The sequence below is a fragment of the Silene latifolia genome, chromosome Y (assembly GCF_048544455.1).
Source record: "Silene latifolia isolate original U9 population chromosome Y, ASM4854445v1, whole genome shotgun sequence".
NCBI classification, from domain to species: domain Eukaryota; kingdom Viridiplantae; phylum Streptophyta; class Magnoliopsida; order Caryophyllales; family Caryophyllaceae; genus Silene; species Silene latifolia.
In genome coordinates, this window is record NC_133538.1 from 198,353,024 (window position 1) to 198,365,608 (window position 12,585).

The 12,585-nt window shown below is 33.9% G+C and overlaps 1 non-coding gene across 1 annotated transcript; it reads left to right on the plus strand.

Annotated features, from left to right (window-relative positions):
- Positions 1–1,681: 1,681 nt before the first annotated feature.
- Positions 1,682–1,789, plus strand: LOC141634836 (small nucleolar RNA R71). Its single transcript, XR_012539555.1, has one exon. It is a non-coding gene; the product is annotated as a small nucleolar RNA R71 (small nucleolar RNA).
- Positions 1,790–12,585: the final 10,796 nt, after the last annotated feature.

Here is a 12,585-nt window from a genome sequence, read left to right on the forward strand (position 1 = left end):
GTCATACCTAAAGGGCAACACTCTTAATTGATCATTTAATTGATCGTATAACGTTACGAGTCAATTAAATTATTTAAAATTGACGGACGATTTTGGAAGTAATATTTACGTGTCTCATTGAAATTTGGTTAAATGAGATACGGTCTGAGCGATCGAATTGTTTCATTACTCAGATGAAATTATTGTTTAAGGAAACAATTGAAATTGAATGAATTATTATAAATACAAGTTATTGTGATTTATAATTGGTAAAATATTTTGGTACAAGTAATTGCGAATTACTAAGTCGATTTTTGTATATGACGTATTTTTATTAATACGTTGATTTTTAATATGTTAAAAATACATAACAATTTTATGTGACATGTGACATGTGACATATTGACAAATTGACAAAAATAAAATGGATTCCATTTTACATATGTAAACCGAAATAATGGGAGGATTAGGAGAAATATTAGGTTTATTATGTTAGTGGTAAACATAATGATTTACCTACTAAACTAGCCATGCAAACTAGTTGTCATTGTGAAGACAAACTCTTGCATGCATTGGCTCACTCTTCTTCCCTCCTCTTCCCTTACCTGGTTTTTCATAGGAGCCAAACCAAGGGTTTTGCCTTATATTTTATCACTTGCACTACATTATAGTTTAGTGCATTAGAAAATTCATTCATTCATCAAAAATTAAGATTTTTTAGAAAGATAAAAACATCATTTTCTTCCTCTCTTAAACCGGTTTTTAGGAGACCAAAACCAAATTTATTTTGGGTCATTTTATGCTAATTTAATATTGTACTAGTATTCATAATATTAATTTTATTAAGAGTGTGCTTTGGGTATTAAACTTTGGGAGAGATCCTATACTTGGATCTTTGTTCGTCCATTGAGGAAAGCACAAAAACAAGAGAGAAGGAGATCTCTCTTGTGCCCTAATAAACCGAAATTCCAATGTAAGATAAAGATTTCTTCTTTATATTGTTTATAGTTTGCATGCATAAGATCACCAATTAATTTTATGATTAAATTATCATAAAACATATATGAATATGTTAAGTATATAGATCTACTTTTCCTTCATGATTTTAGTAACCTTGTTTTTGGTTGTAAAATGGTCTTTGATTTTGGTTTCTCATGGGAGGTGGGGTGTATGTTGTTTGAGGGTTTTGAACATTTTGGCTTTTGTATGAGAGATTTGGATGGAATTTGGTATTTTCATTGTAATAGTTTGAATCAGGGGTACCACTCTTGTATGCTTGGAAAGCATTCACTTGTTCATTTGTTCCCCTACATTCACTTGGGTCATGTCCCAAAGTTCCACAATTCTCACATATCCCACTTGGGATTGATGAAGATGCCGTCATGGCATTACCACGATGCTTTGGTGATTTTGAGGCTTCTTCAAGTCTAGCCATAGCCTTTTCAAACTTCAAATTGATGGTATCAATGTGAGCACTAAGTTGAGCATCCAATTGAGTAACGGAGTCCACTTCATGCTTTCCTCCTCTAGTAGCCTTGCGAGGTCTACTATATTGTGAGTTATAGACCGCCATTTCCTCAATTATGTTCCAAGTTTGATTGTCATCAACTTCGGTGAACATTCCATTTGATCCCATGTTGAGAATGTTTCTTGAATCTTCATAAAGACCGTTCCAAAATTATTGTACCAAGAACCACTCGCTAAGTGCATGGTGAGGACATGAGCGACAAATTCCTTTGAACCGCTCCCAAGCTTCATACAAAGATTCTTCATCCCTTTGCTTAAAACCCGTAATTTGAGCTCTTAACATGTTAGACTTTTCCGGTGGATAGAACTTTTTGTAGAAAGCTAGGGCCAACTTTTTCCAAGAATCAATTCCGACAGTGGCCTTATCAAGGTTTTTCAACCATTGTTTCGCGGTGACAATTAGAGAAAAAGGAAATAAGACCCATCGAATTTGGCCTTGAGTTACACCGGTTTGAGAAATCGCATCACAATAGTCACAAAAGGTCTCCATATGAGAGTGAGGGTCTTCACTAGGCATCCCCCCAAATTGGCTTCTTTCGACTAATTGGATAAATGCGGATTTGGCAATGAAATTTCCGGTTAGATGTTGTGGTGTGGGAGTACCATTGGGTAGGTTCTCCTCGGTGGGTACGGAATGTGAAGAAAACTTAGGCATTGTGGTTGATTTTGTGTTGGATTTTGTGTTGGGTTCTCCTCACCTTCTCTTGCAAAAGGGTTGATGAACTCAATAGTTGGTTGAATATCTACAACCTCGCCAATACCTCTCAAATTTCTCCTAGCAAGTCTTCTATTGTTTGTCAAAGTTCTTTCAATTTCACGATCAAAGGGTAACAAGTCACCTTCTGACCTTCTAGACATGCAAAATATCAAACAACTCGAAAATAATTAGAGCAAACCTTGAGGAGTTTTACTTCCCCAAGGCAAAGAAAGACACAACTAATAACAATATAAGAAAATCTAAATCAAGTTAACACCGTCCCCGGAAACGGCGCCATTTTTGGTCGGACTATATCTTTTCGGTAACTTGTCGTTAGCAGCACCTAGACCAAAACACAATTTATAACTTCACAAACAACTCTACAATTAGTAAAGAGGCAAGTAAAGGTCGGATCCCAAGGGACGGGAATTGAGATGAGATTTCTATTACAACTAGTGGTGTCTTAGGGGTGTCACAATTGGGGTTGATGTAGAAGATCACTAAACTAAATAGCAATGAAAGTAAACAAGCAAGATGAATTAAAAGGGTTGTAAACAATTGATAAAATGCACTAGGGTATCATGGGGTCATAGGGGATTTATGGGAATTGATCATACAAACATGTTATCAAATTATAAGCAAGCAATTATTGTTATGATGGATTGAGTTGGGTTATATCTTACAATCCTAGGAAAGTTTGGGTCCCGGAGCCGAATCGATTAGATTGTACAACACCTACAAGTCGACTTAGTCTTCCCTACTCAACAACATGCATGGTCTAATGAGACTCGAGTTGGTTTATGTCTTACAAGTCTCATTGAAAAGATAGGTGATGGGTAAAAAATGCAAGGATTCATAGGCTCCCATTTTATCAAACATAACATGTGCATGAGTTGAGATCAAAACAAGCAAGCAAATAAACCATGAAAGCATATTAATTTAAGCATGAATCATTCCCCGTGTTGGTTTCCCCTAATTACCCATTAACCCTAGCTAAGGAACTACTCACTCATTATCATGTTGAACATGCTATCAAGGTTGTCAATCATACCAACGAAGTGAAACATGATGAATAAATGAAAGTAATTAGCAATAATTAAAAAAGGGATTAAGAGAATTATACCTACTAATGATTCCAATAATAAAGCAAAGAATAAAAGAAGTACTTGATGCTTGATTGAGAGGTTGTCAATCTCCCAATAATAACCCAAATAATCATCAATTACCCAAAATAAAGGATGAACAAAAGAGAGATTAAGGAAATAAAACTTGTATTAAAACTTGATTAATTGTTGATTACAAGATTAAAGAGAGATTTGATTGATATTAACTACACTAAAGATGAAGAACATGCTCTTCTAATTAGACTAATGGTGTAATTATAGTGGGGATTAGGTGTAGGAATTAGGGTTAACTAAGGGCTTAAATGACGATTAAGTCCCTACTTAAGAAAACGCCGGTATTTTTGGAAGGATGGGCATCTTTCTTGAAGCTTGAAGAAACGAAATATAATTGTCTGCCTGGGAATCCGTGCGTCTTTATCATGGGACGGCCGGATTCGTGGGTCTCTGCCCGGGCGTCTTGGGGAGAAGTAGGGCGTCTTCCGGGGTTGCTGCCCGGGCGTCTTGGAGTGAAGACGCACGGATTGTGAAGATGGAGGACGGGCGTCTTCAGGACAATCCGCACGGATTGCTGTGCAGTTTTATTTCTTCTTCTTTTCTTATTTTTTCTTCATAAGATCCTTGGGGATTTCCTCGGGGATGCAAGGATCTTTTCTCATCATTGCCCATTTACTATAATATGTACAAAGGCCTTCTAATCTTGTCTCTCCTTGATGCTTGGTCATTTGAATTTAATCAATTTAGTCTCGTTTTGCCGTGAAAATGCAAGGTTTGCATTCCTTTCCTACCAAGGACACAAAACCTCAAAGAATATGCAAAACAAAGAACTAAAGACAATAAATGACCCAAATATGCACTAAAAAGCATGGGAACAAGGCTAATTCGGGGACTAAATATGCTCTAATTATGGTCACATCAACATATCAGGCTCGATAGTTAAGTCACCGATGGCATCACCCTTCCGAATCACATGAATCCGCATCTTAGACATCTCATCCCTCAGTTTCATAAAAGACATAGCCGTGCACAATGAATGTACACTCTTCCTGTTAGGTTCATATACCTATTATTAGACTCTTCTAATAGTGAACTAATTAACATATTAATGTGAGTTCATTAGATCTAGTGCATGCATAACTAAATAAGTGATTAAATTAGAAAAACAATGTCCCTCACATTGTTATATGGCTCGAAAATAAGGGCACAAATAAGGTCATATTCCTTATTTGTTCTTGAGCTTAAATGTAATGGATGATCCTCCCAAATCCCAATGTAGAGATCCTCCTTTGATTGCACCCAAAACAAATCCCTTAAAATAATATACTAATTAACTAGATTAGTGTGTTATTATACCTTAAAATAGATTCTAATATTATCACTATTACTACACTAGTAATCTAATATTTTGATAATATTAGATGAACAAATTTCTATTTCTAAAAACTTGTTTTAGAGAGAGGTAGAGGAGAGAGTATAAGATGAATACATGTAGAATGAATGGATAAATAAGAGAACAAATTTTCTTTAAATAATAGGAGGGGAAACCGGTGGGGTGAAGGCAAAAAATGCCAAAAGATGGCATCTCCTTTTGCTTTTGTTCTTCTCCATATTGTAGGCATGTAAGGCTACTTAGTGTAGGTGTGATTATTTAAATTTTATCACATCAAATAATATCATCCACACTCCAGTACAACCCCTCCATTTCGGTCCATATGTATAAAATGGACTACCATTTTATTTTGTCAATTTGTAATTTGTCACATAATATGTCACATGTAGTATGTTACATGTTACTAATTAATTTAATGCATACTTATCAAATAAATATCATTTTATATATTAATTAAATTACATACAACAAATTGACTAGTGATTCTTGATCACATAAATAAAATGGGTCATATAATTATAATTCACAACATATTATAATTATAATTAACCATTCATTCTTATCTCAATTGTTTCATAAAGAATAATCAATTTTAGTAATGAAATATTTTAATTACTAAAATAAATCTTATTTAATCAAATTACAATAAGAAATAAATATTCTCTCTCACATATGAATTGTTCAAATTAAGGAATTTGATTAACTTGTATCGTCATACAATTAATCAATTTGTCTATTAAGGGAATTGTCTTAAGGGATCAACTGATCACCACCGTCAAACGACAGTAATGTCAAACTCTAGTTAGCCAATCATTACTGATTAATGTTGATCAGTTGACTATAGAAATGAATCATCCCTTACGTATTCTTAATTTAAGATTTAAACATGTGATCGCACTATTGTTGAGGACACATACTCCAACAATCTCCCATTTGTCCGAGACAAGTGTGCGCCACCAATTCTCTTGTCCTATTACAATCTCCCACTCAATGCAAGGTGTCTCGCAGGTCGTACTTGCATTTAATCATATATTGAGTGGCTTCCTCGATCTGGAGAGTAACTGTCTGATCGGAATTATCTACCGTAGATACCTTCCGAGCGTGGCCATGCATTTTCAGTTCACTGCTCCTCGAGTGGCCCTGAGATTTCAAACAACCCTAACAAGGGGGTGGACAATTCCTATCGCACTATTCCCTTCGCATAGCCACAGTTCAGGATGACCCAAAACACACTCATTTGACCTCAGTTACGACAGTCGCAGAGAATAAGTTAAAGCCATTCCGAAATTTGTGCCAACTTGGGCGAATAGTCTTTAGTCATAAGAATTGACTCATAAGAATACTATAGTAGCTCTTACCACGACCAGGCTTTATGAATTACCAGAACTCCATAAGCGGTCACTGCCCGACAGAGTGTCCCATACAGTCCGTCTATGTGATCGACTAGTCATCTCATATGACTCTATGGCACTTGAACTTCCCATCAATCGAATCACACTCTAGTTACTTTGAGACGTCACCTCATTTAAGTAACCAGGGGCGAATACTATGTTAATCCAGTTCACTTCAATGGGGTTCAATATTGTCTCAACAACCCATTTGGATTTAACCAAGCAATAAATGAGTTTAATGAAACTCAAACGATAAATGCGATTATCATATATAAATAGTCAATACACTATTACTACTTCATATCTTATAATCTACAGTGTACCTTTTACACTAGTTGAAATGCAATAAAAGCTTGGCAAGTGGATATACATGTATCCAAATATTCCAACTTTATGAATTGTTATTTCCTTCTATTCAATGTTATTTCTAATAACATGAATTTATCTAAGTATATGTCTAGTCTTCTTACTAGACTTGGGCTCTTTAGCTTGAAAGATGCTCCCACTGTTATCTCATAACTTCTGATAAAGTCATTGGTAGAGGGATTCACTCTTATTCCATATGTTGACCATTTTATCACAATTTACTTAGATTTTGTTTATAGAATTTGCAATGGTCGAAACTAAAACACTTCTCTAGTCTCTTACTCCTAAGTCAATAAAATCAACCTAGGATTTCGACAAATCCTTATAGGTTTGGAACCTAGAGTTTGTGTAACCCTTCAACACACAACTTAGTATATCATCCAAACATAAGAATGGATCCTCAATTTTTCTCAAGAATCTCAAGGATGTTCTTTAAGGCTTTCACAGGACCATCATTCGAATTAACTCGTTAGGACTTATTATGGTCTAAGCATATGATTCATCCCAGCATGTGGATGTAATGGCATACATGATCGTTCTAATGGCGGAAACATTAGCAAACGATTTCATGTGATCAACAACTTAATAGGTTCAGTGAACGACTATGACTCTATCGTAGCAATTCCACTTTCATCAACATGAATAACCTACTTAACTTTGTTGATGTTAAACAGATATGAAAGATCTTATCATCATAAGACTCTCAACTCTATGCCAATAATCTCTCAAATTTAACAGATAGATTCGGAAATCTAAAATACATCGCACCTTTTCCTAGTCTCCCAATCACTCTTTCACAGAAGAGAGCATTGGTACATTACTCTCAATAAGTAATAAGTTATCAACATATAAGACATGGGAAAATAATTCTGGCTCCCACTAAACTTCATGTGTAAACATGATTCTTCAACAATATGAATGAAACCATTCTCAATCATCACATGAACGAAAAGTATAATCCTTTGATACTTACTTAAGACCATTCTAGGATTGCTTAAGTAAGCTTTGCTTAATATGTTAGGATTCTTAGATCTTTATCTAAGGTTTTGTGTTCCATACACATCCTTTTCTAAATTCCTATTTTAGAAAAACGAATTTTTTAATATCATTTGCCATTCTTCATCAAAATGAAATGTGGCAATTCCTAACATAATTTATCTTGATTAACGTCTTCATGTCAATCTATGCTCTTAGGTACTCTAAAGCTCTATTCACTTTAAGGAGACCATCGTCTTAAAGTAAATCTACTCTTGGGTAACAATCTTTGGATTATAATGCTATGGCTCGTATGCAACAAGGTCGATTTGGGACAAGGTCATAATACCATTTAGATCAAAAAGCAACATTTTAACAATAAGACATGTGTGTTATACTCCCACTAAGCTATACTCCCACTCTATTTTAATAGATTATAGTTCCATTACTTTCAAAAAGTAACACATTAACTATAAGACATGTTTGTGATGATCTACTCCCACTCTATCTCTTAGAAATACATCTATCTTCTTAAGAGATAGCTTTGTGAATTACAAACATATATGGTGAGGTATTAGCAATTTGTCTAGACTGACATGTTAGCACATAAAAATACAAGCTCTATCACGGCAGCTTGATTCATGTAATATGCGAGCCTGATCCATGTCATTTGTTAAATAGACTCTCTATTTTAAGTATATCTTGGATTGACCATTCGTTTTTAATAACGTGTCTGTTTTGGATTGCAAATTCCCTAAATTGAGTTCGATAACCCTAACCGACTCATGTCCATGTTATGTACAAACTTGAAGTCTTAAGCCTTCCCATAACTCGTATAGAGTCTTATAAATGGTGTAGCCAATTGGTTTATTAAATTTCCCTTTTTAGAGTTCAATTAACTCTTTTGACTTTATAATCATTTAATCTTATGTCAAATAAGATGTGACATTAAGTCACAAAAACTTCATGACTTATGAACTTAATTACAATGATCCCATCGTTGTAATTCTTTTGTGATTAAATTAAGTCAACACAATTTATGTTATGATATGTAAGATGTATAATGACAAGTTTTTAGAACGAAGAAGAAAAATTCCATAACCGAATGACTTGGGTTGAAAGACAAGCCATTAAAATTCATACAACCATTGTTTACGAAATGGAAATGAAACAAACTTCCATGTCCAACATGGAAATTAAAATAAGTTCTAAAAACAACAAGTCAAAATACAACAATACTAAAAGAGACAATAAAATAAAAAGGCAAGCTTCCATAGGCATTCTTCTATGGGCGGCTACACTAGCATCCCTTGTTGAAGATCATCCTCAAGCTTGCTTATCCTTTCCCTTGTTTTTACTCACATGCCCTATATCACATTTAAAGGGGGTGAGAATCACAACTTGTATCTAAATACCAAAGTTGAGATTTTTATCAATAACATAATAGATTAGAGATCTTATTACCTACTGGAGTCACACGTCCAGCTTTAACATCTCTAATATACTTGGGCAATTTCGTTTCCAATGTCCCATGCCACAACAATAGTGGCACTTATCTTCGGTGGATGCACCCTTTTTCGGCTTGGAAGAGTTATTCCCAATAACTTTCCCTTTGCCCTTGTTGGGTTTCTTACCCTTACTAGTACTTCGCTTGAATTTCCCTTTGCTTTTGTTGTTAATAGAAAGCACATCCTTTGATGAACTAACATCAAGACCCATGTCCCTCTCGGCTTGCACAAGAAATTTCTACAACTCATGGAGAGAAGTCTTCATGTTTTGCATATAATAGTTTACCCTAAACTGCACATATGCCTTCACTTTGTTCAAAGAATGCAGAACTCGGTCAATGACGAGTTGCTCGGGAATATTGACCCCTTGGGTATTTAGAGTCACAACAAGCTCAATCAATTTGAGCACATGAGGGCTTACCTTTTGGCCCTCTTTTATGTTGATCTCGAAAAATGTGGAGGCTGCCTCATATTGGATTATTCTCGGAGCTTGCGAAAACATGGTCACAAGCTTGGTATAGATCTCATAGGCCGTGTTCATTTTGATAGCACTCCTTTGGAGATCGGGCTCCATAGAGAAAATCAAGACATTCTTGATTGCGGCCGACTCTTTTAGGTAAGCCTCATAGGCTTCCCTAGCGGCGGAGGTTCACCTAGTAGTAGGTGTGGTGGGAGCAGCTTCAGTAAGGCAACGAAGCTTGTCGTCACCTTCCGCTGCCAAACGGAGTTGCGCATCCCAATCAGCGAAATTTGAACCATTCTTTTCAAGTTTGCATCGATCCATAAAGGATCGTGGCCAAGAAGCATTAGGGAGTGGTGGAGCGTTTGTACTAGTTGATGCGGATGTAATTGGAGTCATCATTGCAAATAATCAAATTGACTACAAATAGAAAATGAAGGAATAATAAACATTTATCGTCTTAAACCTTGTAAATATTTAAAACAAGTTTTAGCATTTATATAGTGACCTCTACCCAACTATTATAAATGATTCCGAGATATAAATTCATATCAATTCGGGCACGGTGAGCCGATTCATCCCTAATCAATATAACTCGGGGGATTAACTCTTTAATCGATTCTACTTCTAGAACTCTCGGTCGATAAAATTACTTTAATATTTATCTTAAGCCCGGAACACATGCGGCTACGGTCGCGAATACTTTCGTTGAGCTCAATCCAAATTTCGATGTAATAACAATTTACTACCCACTTACCCAACGTAACAAGTTTAGTACCTCGGTAAGCCAAGCTTACTTCCTTATGAAATTAGGATTCATGGTTCTACTATTTGGTAAGGCTAATTCTCAATTGTTATTTAGTGAGAGGTCTTGTCAATTCATTATCTATCACGTTTTAAGTGAAATAAAGCGGTGAACTACGATAATTATAATTGACACGGTCGATGACTCGATATGAAATGCATGTGTTGTTATGGCGATTTGGCAATGCATTCAACATATTAAAATAAATGCAAAGCAATAATAATAAATTTCTAGCATGGCCTTCCTAAAATAGAAAATCAAATAATCTATTACATATTTGGAAACCAACTCCTTTGCTCCCTTGAATCTTCAAGTGGCACGCCTCCCAAGAACACCGTCTTTGTCGGAAGACTTTTCCGAATGGTACCGTCTTGGAGGAACTCCGGAATTACAAATAATAATAAAAATACATAGCTATTCCTATTATACATTTGTAAAATGATAAACTAGTAAAAATAAAAGTGATACGAGATCACATTAAATTACAACCGAATCAATATTCCCTTTCATTACAGGTAATATCGATTAAAACTAAGGTTATACTAAGATAAAATTACATAATTAAAAATTATATAAATAAAAAGACATTCAACAATTGAAGTATGCAGCATTTAATATGTGTCTATCATGCCAAATTATGTGGCAAATCGCCCTATTTAACTTACATCGTTTATATAACCCGGTTTTATGGAAATGGGTGATAATAGCTTATTAAAATCACAAATCAATACTTAAATCAAATTTAAGCTCAAGTTAATTATTCTAACATACTTAGGTCTCAAAAATTAGTCATCACTCAATTTTTGACAATAATTCAACTTGATATAATTTTATGCTCATTTTGACCTTAAAATCATTACTATTATGAAATAAATCCAAATTAAATTACAATAATTTCAAAATATGAATTTTAAATTTTTGAACATTCTGCAATATTTCCATGACACTCATAATGTGAAAAATTATGGTTAAAATTTTCGAATTTTATTTCGAGAAAATATAGTTGCAATTTACCGGTTTTATCAAATAAAACATCTAAAGTAATTCAAAAATTAATCTAATCAATTTTACAACTTTAGATCTGATAAGTGGGATATAAATGCAACCTAAAAGAATTTTTTCATGCCATGTAATTCATTTTAGCTATTTATGCTAAAATAGTCACTATTTATGTCATTTTTACACTAAAAATTCATAAATCATGCTAAATGAATCAAGTTCATCTCAAATTTTACACACAGTGAGTAAACATGCATGTGACAACATATTAAAATTTAATGGCCTATTTCGAAGTTAAACTATATTTAACCATTTTACCTCCATTTAATTCATTTTTATCTCATAAAAATCATAAATCTTGAAATATTAATCACATTAATACAAAATTTTACATGCAATACATAAAATATTCATGTGAGGTCATATTAAAAAATCACGGCCAGTAATAAAGTTTAACTATTTTTAGTAAATAAAAGTTCATCTTACTCATAAAAATGTAATTATTTCACTAAAAATCATTAAATTGAGCAATAAAATACCATAAATCATAAAAATGACCTAAAAATATTTTAGGACCAGAATATATAACATGCATCATGATTTCCTGAATGAATCTAATTGATCACAAATTTTTAGTTTTAATTAAGTTACTAATAACTCGACAAAACTATAAATCGATTATGCATGCAACATCCTATGCTCTAATACCAATTGTTAGGTTCATATACCTATTATTAGACTCTTCAAATAGTGAACTAATTAACACATTAATGTGAGTTCATTAGATCTAGTGCATGCATAACTAAATAAGTGATTAAATGAGAAAAATAATGTCCCTTACATTGTTATATGGCTCGAAAATAAGGGCACAAATAAGGTCACCTTCCTTATTTGTTCTTGAGCTTAAATGTAATGGATGATCCTTCCAAATTCTAATGTAGAGATCCTCCTTTGATTGCACCAAAAACAAATCCCTTAAAATAATATACAAATTAACTAGATTAGTGTATTATTATACCTTAAAATAGATTCTAATATTATCACTATTACTACACTAGTAATCTAATATTTTGATAATATTAGATGAACAAATTTATTTTTCTAAAAGCTTGTTTTAGAGAGAGGTAGAGGAGAGAATATAAGATGAATGCATGTAGAATGAATGGATGAATAAGAGAACAAATTCTCTTCAAATAAAAGGAGGGGAAACTGGTGTGGTGAAGGAAAAAAATGCCAAAAGATGGCATCTTCTTTTGCTTTTGTTCTTCTCCATATTGTAGGCATGTAAGGCTACTTAGTGTAGGTGTGATTATTTAAATTTTATCACATAAAATAATATCATCCACACTCCACTACAACCCCTCTAT